This window comes from Ruditapes philippinarum, unplaced genomic scaffold (genome assembly GCF_026571515.1).
Source record: "Ruditapes philippinarum isolate M1 unplaced genomic scaffold, ASM2657151v2 ctg3775_1_1_1_1, whole genome shotgun sequence".
NCBI classification, from domain to species: Eukaryota; Metazoa; Mollusca; class Bivalvia; order Venerida; family Veneridae; genus Ruditapes; species Ruditapes philippinarum.
Window position 1 is genome coordinate 202,216 of NW_026854177.1, and position 19,725 is coordinate 221,940.

Consider the following 19,725-nt stretch of genomic DNA (forward strand, 5'->3'; position numbering starts at 1 on the left):
ATCTTACGTATATATAAAAAATATATAATTTTGAGTATAAATATAAAACATTTTACTATGATTGTTTCTGAATATCGTGAAATAAATAATATTAAATACAGTTGTAATTTTTGAGAACAGAATTTTACAGTGAAGTGTTTTTTCAACATTAACACCATCTTCCTTCTATATATCGACCAAATCACGTAACAGTTCCCCAAAAAATACAATTCCGATTTTCCAACGATGCTTTAATTATATGTTTTGCGAAATTTAGATTAGGAAGTATCAATTTAACACACTGAACATAATTAGAAACTATAAAAACTTAAACATTTTAACACATATTCCCACAATGTAATGATAATAAAGCTATGGATCTTTTGTATTCATTTGTCTTTTAACAACAATGGATCCCTTTCTATATCCTAAAATCTGCATAGTTCAAAATCCTCTCCTTTGAATTGGCAACCTATGATAAAACAACACAGTTTATCAAAACATGTTTTGTTTTAATAAATTAAATAGAAAATTTAAAAACATTGATATTTAAAAAAACTGTTGTGTCACCTGAAATCATTACTTACGTTTATCATCGATAAAATGGGCTGGCAAAATTTTTCAAAATATTATTTTTAAAAGAATATTAAATCACTGGGAAAGGACAAGTATTTTATTTTTTTATGTAGAACTATTTAAAGATTTCTAGATAATTTTATGACCATTGTCACTGTAACCTAATCACTTACATTAGTCATAATACAAAATAATTGACAAACGACTATCTTTTTTGCTATTGAAACGATACTACATTGATGCTCACTTTGAAGTGATTAGTACTGATTACTTTTTATAATACTGGACGAGACAACACACATATTATTGGCCTATATTCAAGAAAGTCCGGCTAATACCTTGGTAACCTATTTTTCCCAGCACTAATGAAAGATTAATTACTTAATTGAAGTAATTCGTTTCTAGGTCTGTGCAAAACAGTTGAAACAGTTACAAAGAGCTGATGGTTTAGTTCTGAATTGCAATTATAAAAAAGAAAGCATAAACAATGGCATATGAGTAACAGTACAGAGAAAGATGAAGTTTCCAGTAGTTCTGACTGTTCATTAATCGTATCCATGGTGGCTGCTATGTGCCATGTCGTATGTTCGCTCCGAGGGACGCCAGAAAAAAATATACACACACAAATACGAGAAAGTGACCACTTTGTCGTACTTTCCCTCCACTGCACGCCAGTCGAAAACAAACTACGATAAAGTGATCACTTTGTTGTAATATCGCGCTATGGCATTTTGCTCCGAGGGGCGCAAGATGACATCACAAAAAAACATGATAAGATTTTCCCTTTTCGTGTTTTCGCCTTTCTATCCACGGGGCACCAGATAAAACACAATACTTCCATTGAAAGTGAAACGTGTCGTAATTTTGCTCTACTAGGTGTTACGCAAAACACACGATAATTTGGTCGCGGTGAGAAAATACGACATTGCACAAATCAGCCGCCATACGGATCCATGATATCAGATATCATCTTTTAATGTTAATACTTAGTATCCATAATTTCTTTAATTGACGAGGCCATTTCGTTAATATATAAAATGTTTCATACCTATTAGGAGAAAGCTTTACTACGCCATTTTGGTCTAACACGTGCATGAGACTTATAAATGATATGCTTTTAAAAGTATTATTTATTACTATCATAAACTCTCGAATATTTGAAATTATCTGGAAATGTTTCTTACAACTATCAAAAACGTGACAAAGAGAATTGGGTGATTGTGATATACTTGAATATATTTTATTTTTAGTAAAAAGTGCATTTCCGAGAGTTGTTTGTTATCACATGAATTAGTGATGGGGTATTGACCTTAATGTTTTATAAACGTTTTACCCTACATTATCAGAAATATAAAAGGAAAAAATAATTGCAAAATATCTGAGGATCTATAATATCGGGATGTGTTAAAAGTTGTTGAAAGTGTCTGTATTTGTGTCTCTATTTGTGCTGCATCAAAATGTATTTGCTCTAGTCACGGAAGTTTCATATTAAGGCAATAAATATAATGCTATATATGTTTATATAACAAATGCAACATGTGTATGATTATTTATACGTAATCGTTTTAATTTTATTAACACTCAATCATTCACTCTTTGAGATGAGATACTTGAAAATACATTGGCACATAGATCCTATTTTTTTTTAAGCCAAATGTCTTGAAAGAATTCTTGAACATTGAAAACAATGTGATGATTCTTGAATTATCCAGACATAGTTTCACAGATCGTTTATCTGACACTCGGTAATCAGTTGCTGCAAATAAAATCTGATTTCATGATTTATATCTATTTCATTCGTTAAATGGATGGTGTTGAATGGCGGCCTTTTGGGAACAGTCAGAAAGTAGAAATCAATATGGTGATTGTTATCTTTTACATTACGAGCTTCTAGCGAACTTATAAAATGCTATAACTCTTAATAGGTAAAAAGGATATTGTCAATGGTTTTATTGTAGTTAACAGTATAGAATGCATGAAAATTAATACCCATATTTAGAAGGTTAATATATCCTTTCGCAAACGCATTGCTTACGTGTCAATGTAACAAAGGCTGATACATTAGAGTTGAACACTTGTTACAGCAGAAAACAACAATAACAACACTACCTCCCAATTCAGAACCAGAATTATTACTTAGTCTAATTTCACAGTTTTGACACAGACACACACCACAAACAAAGATAATACCACGACAATATCATTCAAAATTTCCCTTATCACGTATGTAACATACCCCTACATAATGTTTAATTTGGAAGACATTTGATGTGCTTTCATGTCCTTATATATATTCATGTTTACGATGGTGTCTTAAAATTTAATTGCATATTTTGTTCTTATTAACCTGGACGTGGTACCAGTACAATTACATTAACCTTAGGATTCATGAATAAGCAAACAATAATCACAATTGTAAATAACACATAGTAACATTTGATTGGCATCTTAATAAAGTAAACATGAATCTGAACTGACCAAAGGAATGACTAATTAATTTCAATATATCCCCTTCTGATGTCATTTAATAATTATGTAAATATGATCTAGTTAGTTAGTTAGTTAGTAAGTTTGTTTGTTCGTCTGCCTGTCCGTTCATGCGTTTGTTCTAATAGATAATTCATTCGATAGTTAGTTGCAGTGTAGTTAATTAGTTAGTTCATTTGTTACATTCATTGAGTTAGTGAGTGAGTGAGTGAGTGAGTGAGTGAGTAGTGAGTGAGTTGATGCCTCAACAGACGTAAGGATTTAGTTGTACAACACTATTTAGAGATAAGATGTACAATTTTCAAAGCAATACAACACTTGCATTCAGACGGTAATTCTACACTGTAGGAATCATCTGATGTTTCCTTAAAAAGGATCCCTCGCAATTGACCCTTTACATACTTTACTCACTAAATACTTTTTTCGCCATGAGTAATGATTGAAACACCTCCATTTAAAAAAAGTTAATGTGGAGCCTGACCGAGACTCAAACCTGGGACTCTCGGAATACGTACTGCGGCTCTACAGACTAAGCTATCCGGCCGACTACAAACTACCTACCCTCCCCTGATTAGAGAAAAATTCAATACCGTGACATAATCATTTTCGGAATAATTTGGGATTTAAACATACCACAACTTTGGGTCGCCTGAAGAGTGTTTCAACATCATTTTTACCCCATCTAACTACTATGTTTACTTTTTAGCCCTAATTGTTCTGGAATTTCATTAATTATACACATTATCAGGAGATAATTTGGTAATCTGTAACTTGTCATTGTGGGAGGTCTGTAGAAATCTGTACGACAAGATTTTTAAAATAGAGTATGTCCTATCCCTTACATCTAGACTTAAGGTTTCCGAATTCAAGAAATAGTAACCTTCACACATTAAGATTTGCCTGTACATCTTAATTTTAATTGGTGTTGTACTTCAAAATCCTACCGTCTGTTGAGGCCTTTAATTAGTTATTTAGTTAGTTAGTTAGTAAGTTAGTTAGTTAGTTAGTTAGTAAGTGTGATACTTATTTGTCTTTAAACAGTTCCACATTAGTAGTATCTATATATTTCGTAAATATATATATTAAGTTATCTATGTTTTAAACACGGCAACACAAAAATAGTGTAATTTGCGTAATTTTAGGTACCATAAATGAAATCTGTGACCATAAACCATACATTTCAATTTTGAATGAAAAAAATGAGTGACTGTAATTACCTCTAATCCAGCACTAACAAGGTTAGGTTTTCTTGTATTCAGAAGATTTTCTTTTAACTAGTCTCAATAACAAAATATTTCTCATGTTAACGTTCCAAAGATCAGCTTATGCAGACTACGATAACAAAACAAAATAACAAAGGAATTAGAAAGCCTTTAAGAATAATGTTAATTACATGAAAAAATATTTTTTGCAATAATTTTCCTGTAATATAACCCCTGGCCGTAGTTAGTTTCTTCTTTTTGTCTTTATTATGCTGATTAAGAAAAAATATATGTCTTTAGTAAATGTAGTTCTTGAATATACATGGAAATTATATTTGATAATTTCACTTTCACACTTTTCAATGTCGAAACTACCTTTTTATGATTTTACCCATGTACGTAACTCAATTAAATATTGCTGACAATTCTGACATTGTTAGGGCTGTTTTGAGAAAATTGTTAAATAACCTAAATTTCAAAAGTAATGAAAACAAGAAAACTTACTTCAATTCATTCGAATTACCAATCACCAAATATCGTCTCTAATTTTTTTGTTTCATATTTTACAGTCTAAGAAATACAATTCCTTCCACATGCAAAACGGCTCTTGATGACATGTGGGCATATTTATGTATTCTACGAGCAATGACTGCCTAATGCAAAATGAAAACTTAAAAAGCAATGGCAGCCATCAGCCCGAAGAATAAGTAAACAACCAAGCGTTCGAAAGGTAGCCTTTCAACTAGTTCTCAATTAAAATTAAATTGCTGTAATATTTTATTAAAAAATATGAATAATCGCTTGTTTTAATAATAAACCAAACAATTCTAGTAGAAGAAAAAGTCTCACTATATATGTCGCTAACTTTATATGTCGCTTTTATTTTGACGTTGTGCGACAGGTAAGCAGTACTATAAAACCTGTTTGCTGGAGTCTCTTTAGCTACCTGTCAAGAAATCCATGTTTTTCAATTTACTAGCCGCTTTATGAATATTTACAAATCTGTCAACACTTATTTATTGTCTGTAACAATCCTCAGCTAAGTTGTCTTACTTCTAAAATGATGTATGACTAAGAGATCCAAATGATATCCCTCTGAATTAAACACAATTATTTTCCTCCCATGAAATACACAACTTTTAAAAATGGCGGCCACTTACATTTTACAAAGCCATGTCTAATATAAATTCGCAGTGAGTAACGGTTTTAAGGTTGGATGGTGAGACTTTTTCTTCTACTAGAATTGTTTGGTTTATTATTAAAACAAGCGATTATTCATATTTTTTAATAAAATATTACAGCAATTTAACATTGATTGTCGAACTTATTTTTCAGCGCAAGAATTCATGTTTTTTATGACAAATTCGACTAAAATGAGGCTACCAGTGGGGAAAACAGATTTTTATGTTAAAGTTTATATTAAGGAAATGTCGTTTTGACTTATTTTTAAACATAAAATTTGTTTGTTTGTTGTGTAAAGTTTAACAAAAGATTATCGATATCTCCGATCCAAATGATGAAAAACGCCTTGAAAAACGCCACTCGTGAGAATACTCACTCGATGAAATAAAATTTCATCTTACATACAAACAAAGAAATAGCCTCTATTTATTCCGCATTTCCTTAACTTCAGCCTGTATATTATAAATATCGAAAAGTATTGTTATATTATTATGAAAGTATTTAGTATATACGGATTATCAAAATGCAGTAGATATTAGATGTTTTAATAACGAAATATATTTTCTATCATACATACATATTAAACAAAACTCTATATTAATGTCATCTATCTTTAATAATTTTTATTATTATTGTTTTTGGTTGATGCCAATATCCATGTATTACAGTGACCTGTTTCTTTAATATGTTTGCAAATTCGATTTGCACGTGTTTTTGTAATTTATACACAGTGATTGTTATTGTCAATATACTGAAATTGTAACCTTGACATACAAGACTAACAGCCGTTCCCCTGTAAGATAATAATAATGCAAACTGTATAATTTTGAGTGTAAAGATAAAAAAATTATATATTGTGAAATAAATATATAAACAAAACAGTTGTAATGTTTTGAGAACATAATTTTACAGTAAATTTTTTTCAACACCATTTTCCTTCTATAAATCAAATGACTTACGGTAAAGTTTAAAAAAACACCAAACAATTCCGATTTTCCCACGATGCTTTAATGATATGTTTCGCGAAATTAAGATTAGAAAACATAACAGTTAGCACCATGAACCTAATTAGAAACTACAAAAAGATAACGATGTTAACACCACATATTCCCAGAATGTAATTATAATAAAGCTATGAATCTTTTATATTCATTTGTCTTTCAACAACCAACAATGAGCCTTTTTTATATCGTAAAATCTTTATAGTTCAAAGTCCTTCCATTTGAACACGCAAATTAAAGTCATTTCCAATTCGCGAGAAATCACCATCTAACTCGAATTACGGTTTTGGAGTAACATGTTTAATTAAAAAAGAAATCACAGGATTAGAATAATCATGAGCAAGCGGATGCATCTTAAAACATAGATTAAGACATGTTCGACATGTACATTCTTATGGGATAAACAGTTAAACAAAGATAACACAATTTATCAACTCAAACATGTTTCGCTAATAAATAATAGATAATTTAAAAACATTGATACAATGCATACAAAACTGTTGTGACACCTAAAGTTCATCAATTACGTTTATTATCGATAAAATGAATTGGCAAAAAATAGATTCTTATAGAATATTAGTTTAATTATTAAATCTCTCGGTAAGATATTATTTGCTAGTCCATTAGGACAGTGTAAAGCCGGTGTGTAAAGCCGTTGGCTTTTCTTAACGTTAATTTTAAATTACTAAATAATAATTATCAAATTAAAAGAATTGTGAATTAAAATGAAATTTGTCATCGATAAAGTACATTAACAGTACTTCGATACCTCTAATCTAGCTGTTCGCTCTCTGTATAGCGGACAATTCGTTTTTCAAATCGTCTATGTTTAAAAACCAACAAAACAACTCTCAGGCGCTGCTTTGAAAAAGCTGTACAGAGATATGATGCACTTTGAAACATCACATTTTATGTTTTTTCCCAACATAAAAGAAATGTGTTTTAAACGTAATACAGAGCTGATTGTTTGGTTCTGAATTGCATTAATAAGAACAGAGCATAAAAAGGCATGTCACTAATCGTATAGGGAATTATGAAGATATATATCTTAAGTTTTCAGTTACTCTGTTCATTAAACGGATCTTTGTGTCATGTCGTATTTTCGCTTCACGGAGCGCCAGAAAAAAAAAAAGAAAAAAAAAAAAAACAACAAAAAACGGCAAAGTGACCACTTTGGCGTACTTTCCATCCACACAAAAATACGACATATCGTGCTTTCGCATTTCTCTCCGCTGAGCGACAGACAAAATCACGAAAACACAAAAACACGACAAAGTGAACACTTTTCGGGGTTTTCGCATTTCTCCTGACGGAGGGGGGTGGGGTGAAAACATGAAAATACAACGAAAGGAATCCTTTTGCTTTGTAGGACGCCAGGCGAAAACACAAAAAACGACAAATTCGTCTCGCAGAAAAAAATACGAGTTTGCACAAATTAGCCACCATGTTGATCCGTTGTATCAGATATGAGAAATTATCTTTAAATGTTAATACTAAATATGCATAATATCTCAAATTGACGAGGAAGTATTTCGTTTATTTATAATAAAATGTTTCATACCTTTTAAGAGAAAGTTTACTATGCCATTACGGTCTAATACGTGCCTGAGACTTTAGAAGATTATACTTTATAAAGTATTAAAATGTATTATTAGTATCATAAACTCTCGAATATTTGAAATTATCTGAAAATGTATCTTACTATGTAAAACGTGACAGAGAGGATTGGATGTCTGTGATATACTTGATTAATATATTTTATTAGTGTAAAGTGCGTTTTGTTTGTCATGACATAAGGGATGGAGTTGTAACCTTAATGTTTCATATACGTTGTACCCTACAGTCTGGGAAATAAACACAAAGAAGTAACTGCAAAACATATGAGGATCTATAATAGCGGGGATATGTTAAAAGTTGTTGATAGTGTCTCTATTTGTGCTGCATCAGATGAGAATAGTAATTTCTAATAGTTATTTCCAGTAGAAGGCATTTAAATGTCTCTCATTAAATAAGATTAAAGGTGATGTCTTTCATCAGACTAAGTCATATTCATCAGTATCATGGGTATTTTAATCGCAAAGCAGACATCAAATGTCAATTTTATAAGTTATCTCTGCTGTAGTCACGGCAGTTTCGTATTAAGGCAATACCTGATAATCTAACTGCTAATACAAGAGTAATGAAATATATATTTTTGTTCATACTAGTGAAAGTTTAATATTTTATATTTTTTAGTTAATGGTTAAACTGTTCTACTTGAATATAAGTATTTGACGATTTTTTGTTGCAGAGGCCGGCCAACTGTGGTTAAAATGAATGCAAGTCAAACTAGGAGATGTAGATAACAGAGAAAAGTAGCTCCTTGTATATACTCCATTGAAATGTCACACATGCCTATCAAAAAGTATAATATTAAGCATGTTGTAAAATTAAAACTTAGTGCATGTAAAATTGATCCTGTTATAGTATACACGATTTGTAACTTCAAACTTTAATCGATAAATATTAATAACTTTCTATGCCGTGCATTAAAAGGATATCTGGATAATAATAAAAAAAAATTAAAGAAAAAACAAACAAGAAAAACAGAAGAAAAAGAACAATTAAAAAAAACAAAACATTTAGCATTTTTCTGTCTAGAGAACAGTTAATCTTCTCTGGACTGTAATAAGATTATTTCCTTCAGAAAATATCACCTGGAGATTTTCATACAAAAACTCAAGCAATACACATTGGAACATTACGTCACGAAAAAACGTCTTTAAAAGAAATCTGGAGAATGATTGTACAAAACCAAATATTCTAGAGACGTAATTAAGATTTTTACCTTCAGAAATATATAATTATTCTAAAATATCACCAAGAACGTTTTTCAAGAAAATCAAGCTATACACATAGGATATTTTCTTGTCAAGACAAAAACTTCCTTAAAAGAAATTTTGAGACGGATTTTTCAAAACATAATAAATTAACGCATTTTTCAAGGAAACTGTTAAAGTTTCTTTAGCCTGAAGTCAGATTTGTCTCCTTTTAAATACTTATATATTTTAAAATAAAATTCAATATTTCTTATCAAGAGGGTTTATAAGGGGTATGCATTTATCTAAGCTCCCTTTTTAGACTACCCAACTCTAAAAACAGTATTTATATATTGTGCATGTTATCCAATATACATAAATACGCCTCTTCAGTTTTTATTTCACCAGCTTATAACTATTGGTCGTCCAAACTTGTTGCATCTCGATAGATCTTTTTAGTACTTAACATCGATTTCATGAACTGTATTGCATGCATTTTGGTTTAACCACACATTATTTTATGTAAAGATTAAGTTACTTTGTTTTTTCCTTAATAAGGGAATTGTATTGATTCGCATTATTTCATCTTTCTTGATAATTTAGATGAACGGATATATACTATTAAAAAAAGATAAAACTAACTTATTTTTAATTGTGTGATCTTTGCACTTCTCAGATTATAAACAAATATAAAATACCAATAGACATTTAGTTTAGTTTTATATTTGAAATTAAAGTCATTAGTACATTTTACCACAGTTAAATGATAATTAAGCACATAAAGCATACTAATTGCATGTGATAAGGTTGCAAATATAGTCGCCAAAGACTAAATATATAAATATGGCCCATGTCTTATGAGTTGCATAATCTTTAGGATATTAGCAATTCCAAGATGCCTGCAGAGAAAAAAATATTTATCTGAACAGACAGGCAGACGTCATGGTAAATATGCATATTTGCTTTTAAGAGCGATACCAGAAGCTAATAAAATATGGGCAAACGATCCGTTTTGAAATACAAAAAAAATATAACAACTTAGCTAAAACACTACCGTTTATCAAGTTGGAAGAAGAAAGGTAATTCAAAAATAAAATAATAATAGCATAGTGCTAGTAAATACAAAATATGATAAAACAAATTTCATGAAGACAGTTTTAAGCTGAATGAGTAAAAAAAATAACAACCTTCCAACAACATTGTTTCTATTTAAGTAAAAAAATTTGAAAAATAGATAAAACAAAAAAGTAAGCAAAAGACAATGTTTCATTGGTTTATTTAGTGGTTCTTTAGAGACAGATACTCATTCGCAAAGACAGTAAACACCTTCGATAATACCATGTTAGCATATTTGCTTTTAGTAAATCTGATATTGATATTGATCTTTTTTCTGGAACAGTGAATTTCCTGCGGTTTTCAATAAATATAATTTGTTTTTACCGGTAATACTCATTTATCAAAAAGTGTTGCTTTTTGCATTAACTCCGTTAAACTAAATTTTTATTTCACATTTAAAATATTAACTGTACTTCATTATTTGTGATTTACAGGTAGGATGAATTATGTTTTTTATGTGGAAATGATATAACTTAACAATATACATAGGCCTGGTGTTAATTTACTATTTGAACATCAGCTCTTTTCTCTGTGTAGGTTTGCTTTATTTTCAAAATTGAATAAAACTAATTAATTATGTAAGAATCGTGTTAGAATGCATTACTCTAAGTCTCAAATAACGGTTAGAAACACCAAATTATACTTTACATTTTTATGGTGTTCCTGTTGGATTTTTTGACCTATACCATTTTATATTGTTGAAAGGGAAACACCCAATTGCCCTGTACTGTAAATGTTTATGTCTGAAAAATGCCATTTCATATTGTGCAAAGAGAAATAATTGTCCTTAATTACAATGAATGTTAATGTCTAATATAATGTCTGACATAAAGTCTGATACAATATCCGAGGAATTTTATGGTAAACAAAGATACAGAAAAGCAACAGTATATTTTATAAATATATTCCACAACGTCATTTTCAATTGGAGCAAATGAACGGTATGTTGCATTTCACATTACATTTTTCAATCTTTTATTCATTTCTTTTAAACGAAGAGAGATATTTGTCATAATGAGATTTTAATTATTAAAAAAAGCAGACACAATTACATTCTTTTCTCATATTTGACAATTATCTTATTCCGAAAAGAGAAATATAAATATTCATGCCAGGTAAGTGAATAATTTGTTTTTAGGCGTATCATATGCACTGCAAAATTAGATTCTTTAAAATGAATTAAATCAAAATTAATTTTCAAAAATATTTATTCCGAAATAACGTAATGACGACGTTTGAACAGGAGAAGAAATGGAAACACATTTCATTTACGCTTTCCAAATTTAATTTCCTAACTTATTTTATCTAATTAATGGCCGAAGTACTACCAGCCAGATAGAAGGCTTCACTCACGCTTCACGCAGAATAGTTTCATAAAATAGTTAAATAATTGTACAAATGTTTGATATGTGAATTCACATATTATCACAGATAACATATATGTTTAAGGAAATCCTAATTCTTTAAGGAGAAGTTCTAGCCTGGCATTGTCTTCTAAAGATCTGTTGATTTTAACGAACAGTAGGTAGAAGAATTGCAATCTAATAAAAAAATGCTAACGGGTCTCTAAGTCTTTGATGATTAAATAAAATAGAGAAAATAAGAATCCCTAAAGAAAGCCTTACACGGTTAAATTGAAAATATTGCAGGCTCGGTTTGATTGAGCCTGTTCATGGACGGTACTGTCAAGTGCAAACTACCGTCCACGCACCATACCACCGGCTTAAGCAGAATTCAACATTTAACATGAACTCGCACAATTTGGAATTTTGAAACATCCGCAGATGTGTTCACATGTCGGTTATCATGGAACAATCAATGTGACCACGAAAAGCGGTATATGGTCCCCAAGTAAAAAATGTGTGTGCCCTAAACGAGAAAACAATGGGCGGAACTAAATAAAATGGAATTTTGAAAGGGGACCAGAGGTTACGAGGCCTGCAAATCACAGATAATACGTCAAAAGACAAATTTAAAAAGCAGGCCACAGATCCTAGGGGTGATTCAACAGTATTCAAATGAGGAATACTGGAACCACCCAACAAGAAAATAGCCGAATAGAAAGAACTAAACTACCACAAGCACAACAATAATGTCGCGCTGAACGATCTATAAGGATCGGAAATATAACATCTCTGATTGAATGTACGGGGCGACTTTTTACAGCCTCCACACGGCACAAACAGCGCTGATGTGGCGATAAAATAGAGAAAATAAGAATCCCTAAAGAAAGCCCAACACGAAAAAATAGAAAAATATTGCAGGCTCGGTTTGATTGAGCCTGTTCATGGACGGTACTGTCAAGTGCAAACAACCGTCCACGCCCCCTAGCACCTGCCTAAGCAGAATTAACATTTAACATGAACTGGCACTTAATTACATTAAGTCTCATTATAATCTCTTTTATGACATAAAGTTTTTTTTATAACTCTTAACCTAGTAACGTGTATTTAAATGTATGTACTCATTCTTTATTCCTGCACTGTGAATTTTAAAAAATAAATTTAAAAAAGTGTTACAATAACTTTATTTCAATTTTAAACCAATTTCGAATATTACTGTCAGTCACTGGTGGCTTTTCAGTTGAAATTTGATACATTTATGAAATGATTGAATTGTTACAAATACTAAACAAAGTGAACTGAAATGTTTTTTATATCACCAAAACCGCATGCCAAAACAAATGGAACAATAGAGGAGTCTAAGCTTTTGTTAACCAATGCTAGATTCGTAACATGCGACAATCCAAATATAGAGACTCTTTCATCTAGCATAATGAAATTGTTGCGTTTATACATGCGATATTTCCTTTTTGTTATCTTAAGAAAGAGAAAATGATAGCATTCATACGCTCATAAAAATATTGTATTATAGCTTGCTCCGTTTCTATAGATAATTGCCGATTTTTATCTTCAAACATGTACCTTCCTTGCCAAAAGTGGCAGACATTTTGGTGGTCAATATTCTTTATATATCGTGTATATATAACAAATGCAACGTGTGTATTATTATTATTAATGCTAAATCATCCCTCAATTATTCACTCCTTGAGATGATATACTTCAAAGTTATTGACACATTGGCACAAACACCCTAAATAAATCTTTATAACCAATTATCTTGGAATAATTCTTGGAAATTTAACACAATGTGATGATTTTAGAATGTAACATACATAGTTTTACAGAATGTTTAACTGACACTTGGTAATCAGTAGCTGCAAATAAAATCTGATTTCATGATTTATATCTATTTCATTCGTTAAATGGATGGTGTTGAATGGCGGCCTTTTGGGAATAGCCAGAAAGTAGAAATCAATATGGTGATTGTTATCTTTTACATTACGAGCTTCTCGCGAGTTTATAAAATGCTATAACTCCTAATAGGTAAAAAAGCATATCGTCAGTGGTTTTTTTATTGTAGTTAACAGTTTAGAATGCATGAAATTGAATACCCATATTTAGAAGGTTAATATATATCCTTTAGAAAATGCATTGCTGACGTGTCAATGCAACAAATTCTGATACATTAGAGTTGAATAATTATTACAGGAAAAAACAACGACAACAATATTCCCCCCCCCACACACACTCAAAATATAACCAGAATTATTCTTAGTTCCACAATTTTGACACACACACAAACCACGAACAAAGATATTATCATGGAAATATCAATCAAAGTTTCCCTTTATCACGAATGTCACAATTTCTCAAATAATTGTTTAATTTGGAAGTCATTTGATGTAATTGCATGACCGTATCGATATACACATGTGTACAAAGGTGTCTTAGATTCCAACAGCAAAGTTTCATGATATGTGTAAGACTCAATATTTTCATGTAAAATTTAAATGCATATTTTTTTCTTCTTAACATTGACGTGATACCAGTACAAATACTTTAAACCTAGGCTTCATGAATAAGCCAGAAATAATCATAACACAATAACATCATTGTTTCTACGTAACTTTGACTTTTGATTTGCATCTTAACCCTTTCCCCCATGAGCATATTGTGAAAAATGGCCATTTTCACTGAAAAGCCTCCTCTTACAAGTTCAAACTGCTATGAAACTATGAAAAATGCTTCAATACTAATCAAACTTGGCATAAATGTTATCTGGACCATTGCCTTTGTAACGACATGCTCAGTCTTAAATTTCCTTTGACCATGGCAACGAGGGGACATCTCAAAATTGCCAAAAATCACTATTTTGCCTCGACTTTTTCAATCAAAATTTATTTCAAAGTGCTGCAACTTCTCAAGGGAATTGAAAATAGAGTCAAAGGCTTATCAGCGTTGGTTACACGTTACCTTATGATCGCACCTGCGGGTCATTCCAGGCCTCTTCACGAAGTCCGAAATTTTCTTGGCGATGAGGAGGACTCCGCCCCCCTTCAAACCACCCAAACAGAAGGGGGCACATCCCCCTTCTGGCAACCCCCTGATGTGTCTTTTGGATGGGGGCGGCGCCAAAAAAGTGCTCATTTTTTATAGCATATTTCTCAAACGAAAACATGTGTTTGGGGCTCAAATAGGACATTTTTCACTATTTCAGGCCGAAAAAGGGGGAGGGGGTCGAAAGGGCGCGATTGTTTCGCGTATATAATGAGGTAAAGGGCTTAACAAAAAATTGATGAAAAACTTTGGAAATCACCCCCAAAAGTCTTAGTTTTTCCATGTTAACTGTGTGGCTCCTTTACTCTTAATTTTTTGGGGAAAAATTGTTGTTTTGTAACATTTATAATTTTTTTTAGTTTAACCCCTTTTCCCCCATGAGCATATTGTGAAAAATGGGCCATTTTCACTGAAAAGGCCTCCCTCTTACAAGTTCAAAACTGCCTATGAAACTAATGGAAAAAAGCTTCAATACTAATCAAACTTAGCACAAATGATTGCATGGACCCATTGCCCTTATGTACACGGCATGGCTCAGTCTTAAATTTCCGTTTTACCATGGGCAACGAGGGGCACATCTCAAAATTGCCCAAAAATCACTATTTTGCCTCGACTTTTTTCCCATCAAAATTTATTTTCAGAAGTGCTGCAAACTTCTCAAGGGATTGAGATAGAGTCAAAAGGCTTTTCAGCGTTGGTCTACCACGTTACCTTATGAATCGACTTTGGGCGTCATTTTCCAAGCCTCTCACAAGTTCCAAAATTTTCCTTGGCCCGCTATGAGGGGGACTCCCCGCCCCCCCTTCAAAACCACCCCAAACAGAAAGGCGAGCACATCCCCTTCTGACAAACCCCCTGATTCATCTTTTGGATGGGGTGCGGCGCCGAAAAAAGTGCTCACATTTTTTAGCAACATTTCTCCAAACGAAAACATGTGTTTGGGCTCAAACTAGGAACATTTTTTCACTATTTCAGGCCGAAAAAGGGGTGGGGGTCGAAAGTGCGTTGTTTCGCGTATATATGAGGTAAAGGGTTGATAAAGTAATACATGAATCTGAGCTGACCAAAGGAATGACCAACTAAATTCAATGTATCCCCTACTGATGTCATATGATAATTATATGCATGTGAATATGATCTAGTTAGTTAGTTAGTAAGTGTGTTTATTCGTTCGTCTGTCTGTTCGCAATAGATGATACATTCGTTACTTAGTTACAATTTAGTTAATTAGTTAGTAGGTTCATTTGTTAGGTAGGTAATTAATTAGTTACTTAGTTAGTAAGTTAGTTAGTTAGTTAGTTAGTTATAGTTAGGTGCTCAACAAAAAGATCATTTTAAAACGAATACTGCTAAAATAGACGATTAAGTATCAAACTTCAACTAACTAACTAACAAATGCCATTGTGCTTTAGTTAGATTCTTCTTTTTGCCTTTATCATAATCATTAATATGTCTTTAGTACATGTAATTCCTGAATAAGGAAGAGGTTTATGTATCTATATATTTATATATTTTAATCTATTTCAATACATAAAGGAACAGTTCTGATCTTGGGATTGTACAACATGCATAATTTTAATGATGCTATGCTATTGGTAAATTGTTTTCTTTATTCCGCTTTCCTACACTTCAGCACTTCATATCAGAAAGTATTGTTGTATTATTGTGAAAGTATTTGATATATAAGGAAAATGCAGCAGATATTAGATGTTGTAGGAACAAGACATATTTTAAATTCTATAATATATACATATTAAACGAAACTATATACAACTGTCCTCTATGTTTTATTTTTTTATTATTTTTTTTTTGTGTTGATGTCAATACCCATGCATCACAGTGACCTTTTTCTTTAATATGTTTGCGAATTCGTTTTGCTCATGTTTTGTTTGAAAATTAAACAAACTGAGTGTTATTAAAAATAAAATAAAACTGTAAAACCTAGATATACAACACTAACAGCAATTCCTCTGTAAGATATTAATAATGTAAACTGTATAATTTTTTGTATATAGATAAAAACAAAACAAAAATCATTATGATGATTCTCTGCTGAAGGACGTGACATAAATGATACAAAAAGCGATTGTAATTTTTTTAGAACTGAATGTTACTGTAAAATGTTTTTTAACATTGACACCATCTTCTTTCTATAAATCAACTGAATCACGGTAAAGTTTAAAAAAACAACATATAATTCCGATTTTCCCACGATGCTTTAATGATATGTTTTGCGAAATTTAGATTAGAAAACATAACATTTAGCACAATGAACCTAATTAGAAACTGCAAAAAGATAACAATGTTTTCACATATTCACACAATGTAATCAAAATAAAGTTGTGAATCTTTTATATTCATTTGTCTTTCAACAACCAAGAATGAATATTTTTTATATCGTTAAATCTTCATAGTTCAAAGTCCTCTCATTTCAACACGCAAATTAAAGTCAGTGTGATTTCGCGATAAATCACCATCTAACTCGGATAAAGGGTTTATAATAACATGTGGCATTTAAAAAATGAAATCACTGGATTGAAACTATCAGGAGCAAGCGCATTAGTCTTTAAACATAGATTAAGACATGTTCGACATTTACATTCTTATTGGATAAACAGTTAAACAAAGATAACACAATTTATCAAATCAAACATGTTTTGCTAAAAAATAAAAGATAATTTTAAAACATTGATACAATGCATGCAAAACTGTTGTGACACATAAAGTTCATCAATTACGTTTATTATCGATACAATGAATTGGCAAAAAATAGATTCTTATAGAATATTAGTTTCATTATTAAATCTCTCGGAAAAATCTTATTTGCTAGTCCAATAGGACTGTGCAAAGGGGCACCGGCTTTTCTTAAAGTTAATTTTAAATTACTAAATAATAATTAATAAATTAAAAGAATTCTGGTTCAAAATGAAATTTGTCATGATATTCAGAGAAAGGTGGTTTTTATCGATTTCACTGTTTGCCATGATTGATGTAACATGTAACAGAGGGATTGTTGATTAGTATAATCAATGAGATATAAAATATTTTTCTTTTATTATACATTGTTTTAGTAGATACGTCCGAAACTTGTTTTGAGATTATATTGATTCTAATTCAAATTCTATTCTGATTCTTATTGATTCTAATAAATTATTATTATTATTATTATTATCATTATTATTATTATTATTATAATTATAATTATTATTACACAATAGTCATGAAGTATTACGATTTTTTTTATTTTTTCTAGCTAAAAACGAAGCATGGATGCCGTATTAATCACTATGCCTTTATCGCAAAGGTCGGAACATTTTTTACTTTTCTTATTATCCATTTATAATTAACTCAGACACTTTCAAATGAGCATTTGAAAACTGTATTGATATATAACAGTGCCGTTTTTTCATTGATTCATATAGGTAAAAAAATCAATTTATATAACAGTTGTACCTTGTATATATCAGTGTAGTTTTAAACACAGAGGCTCCAATGGGGGAGAGGTAACGAACATTTTTAGTAGAAAAAAGGACGAAAATTAATAAAAAAATGAACTTTAATCCAAATACAACTGTTAAAATCAAAAGGTACGTCCGCTGAATGAATTATTATAACTGAAAAAAAAGCCTTTAAATCTTAAATCAATGTAAATTTCTCAACATGGTATCAGTTTACAATCCGTCTCTAACATTGGACGTCTTTAAGTATTCAATATTAAAAATATCTGAAAGGTAACCAACGACAGCAGAAGCCTTTTCTGGAAGTGGAAAGTGAACAAGCACAATGGAGAGAAAAGCACATGTTTTTATCATTTGATTTTTTTTCTCTTTTTTTTTTGGTTGTTTGTTTTTTGTTTCATTTTTGCTGATTTCTATTACCAAAAAATTCAAATTGCGATAAAACAATTATAATAATAATGGAACTGGTTAGTTAAAAAGTTAAAAAATCGTCCCGGCCTAACATATTTTAGCAGACACATTCATCGATGTCGCCTAAGCCAGTGTTATATCCTTTATATTTAACTCGTTTCCTATACCATAACTATTCATTATTCTCATTTGATTTGACGTTATGGTTCAAAACAACTACATCTGAAATACACGCTAATTAGCGGCGCGCGAACCGAGGTTTAATATATGTATAAAACTGTGGGGGCGTGGAGCGAAAACACGCTAAGTAGTTGGGGCGCGGGGAGATAAGTCGAGATTTCTTTAATAGGTTTTCTAAATTTTTTGTAAGTTGTGTAAAATTTAATGATAAAAAGAAAGATACATGTTGACCTGTTAGATTTCTTGTAAAATGGCAGTTTCCATGGTAACCGTAAATATCTCAAAACTATCAAAGTAGCCCAATTGTGTTAAATGTATAAGACAGCTAAATGTATAAGACATCTTAATACACACACAATAAGCATAGTTTTATACAAAACATGTTTTATCTAAGGGTTATGTACGGAACAAACGATAATCTGAACATATTTCTTGAAAAATGAGTTTATCATGATTCTTAACTGAAAAAAAAATGAGAAAAATATGGAAGCCCTGGAGGGACATTTAAAAACTATATATTTAAAATTAAACTTAATATTATTTAAAATTTAAGTTTTAATAGTTAAAATTTAAATCTTATCATTAAAAAAGAACGCGTGTTCATTTTTTTTCTCAAAAAACGATCCATCCCAGATTGGAGCCTCTGGGACCGGACCAATATCAATGCGATATTTTAAATGTCAGGGGTCTCGACAACACGCTCAGCTGGTGTAAACTGTATAGGTCCTCGGTGTTGCCTTCAAATTTCATTAAATAAGTTTGGCTTAAACTTGCTTTTACTCATTAATTTAGTATACATTCTTTTTTAGTAATTAAATTTATGTCTCTCGTTTTATAAAACGTTATTGCTGTACAAACGAGATCCCGTACTTTTACGCCCATGCTTAAACACCACTTGCAAAGCCATGCGGATAAAAAGACTGCTTTCACAAACG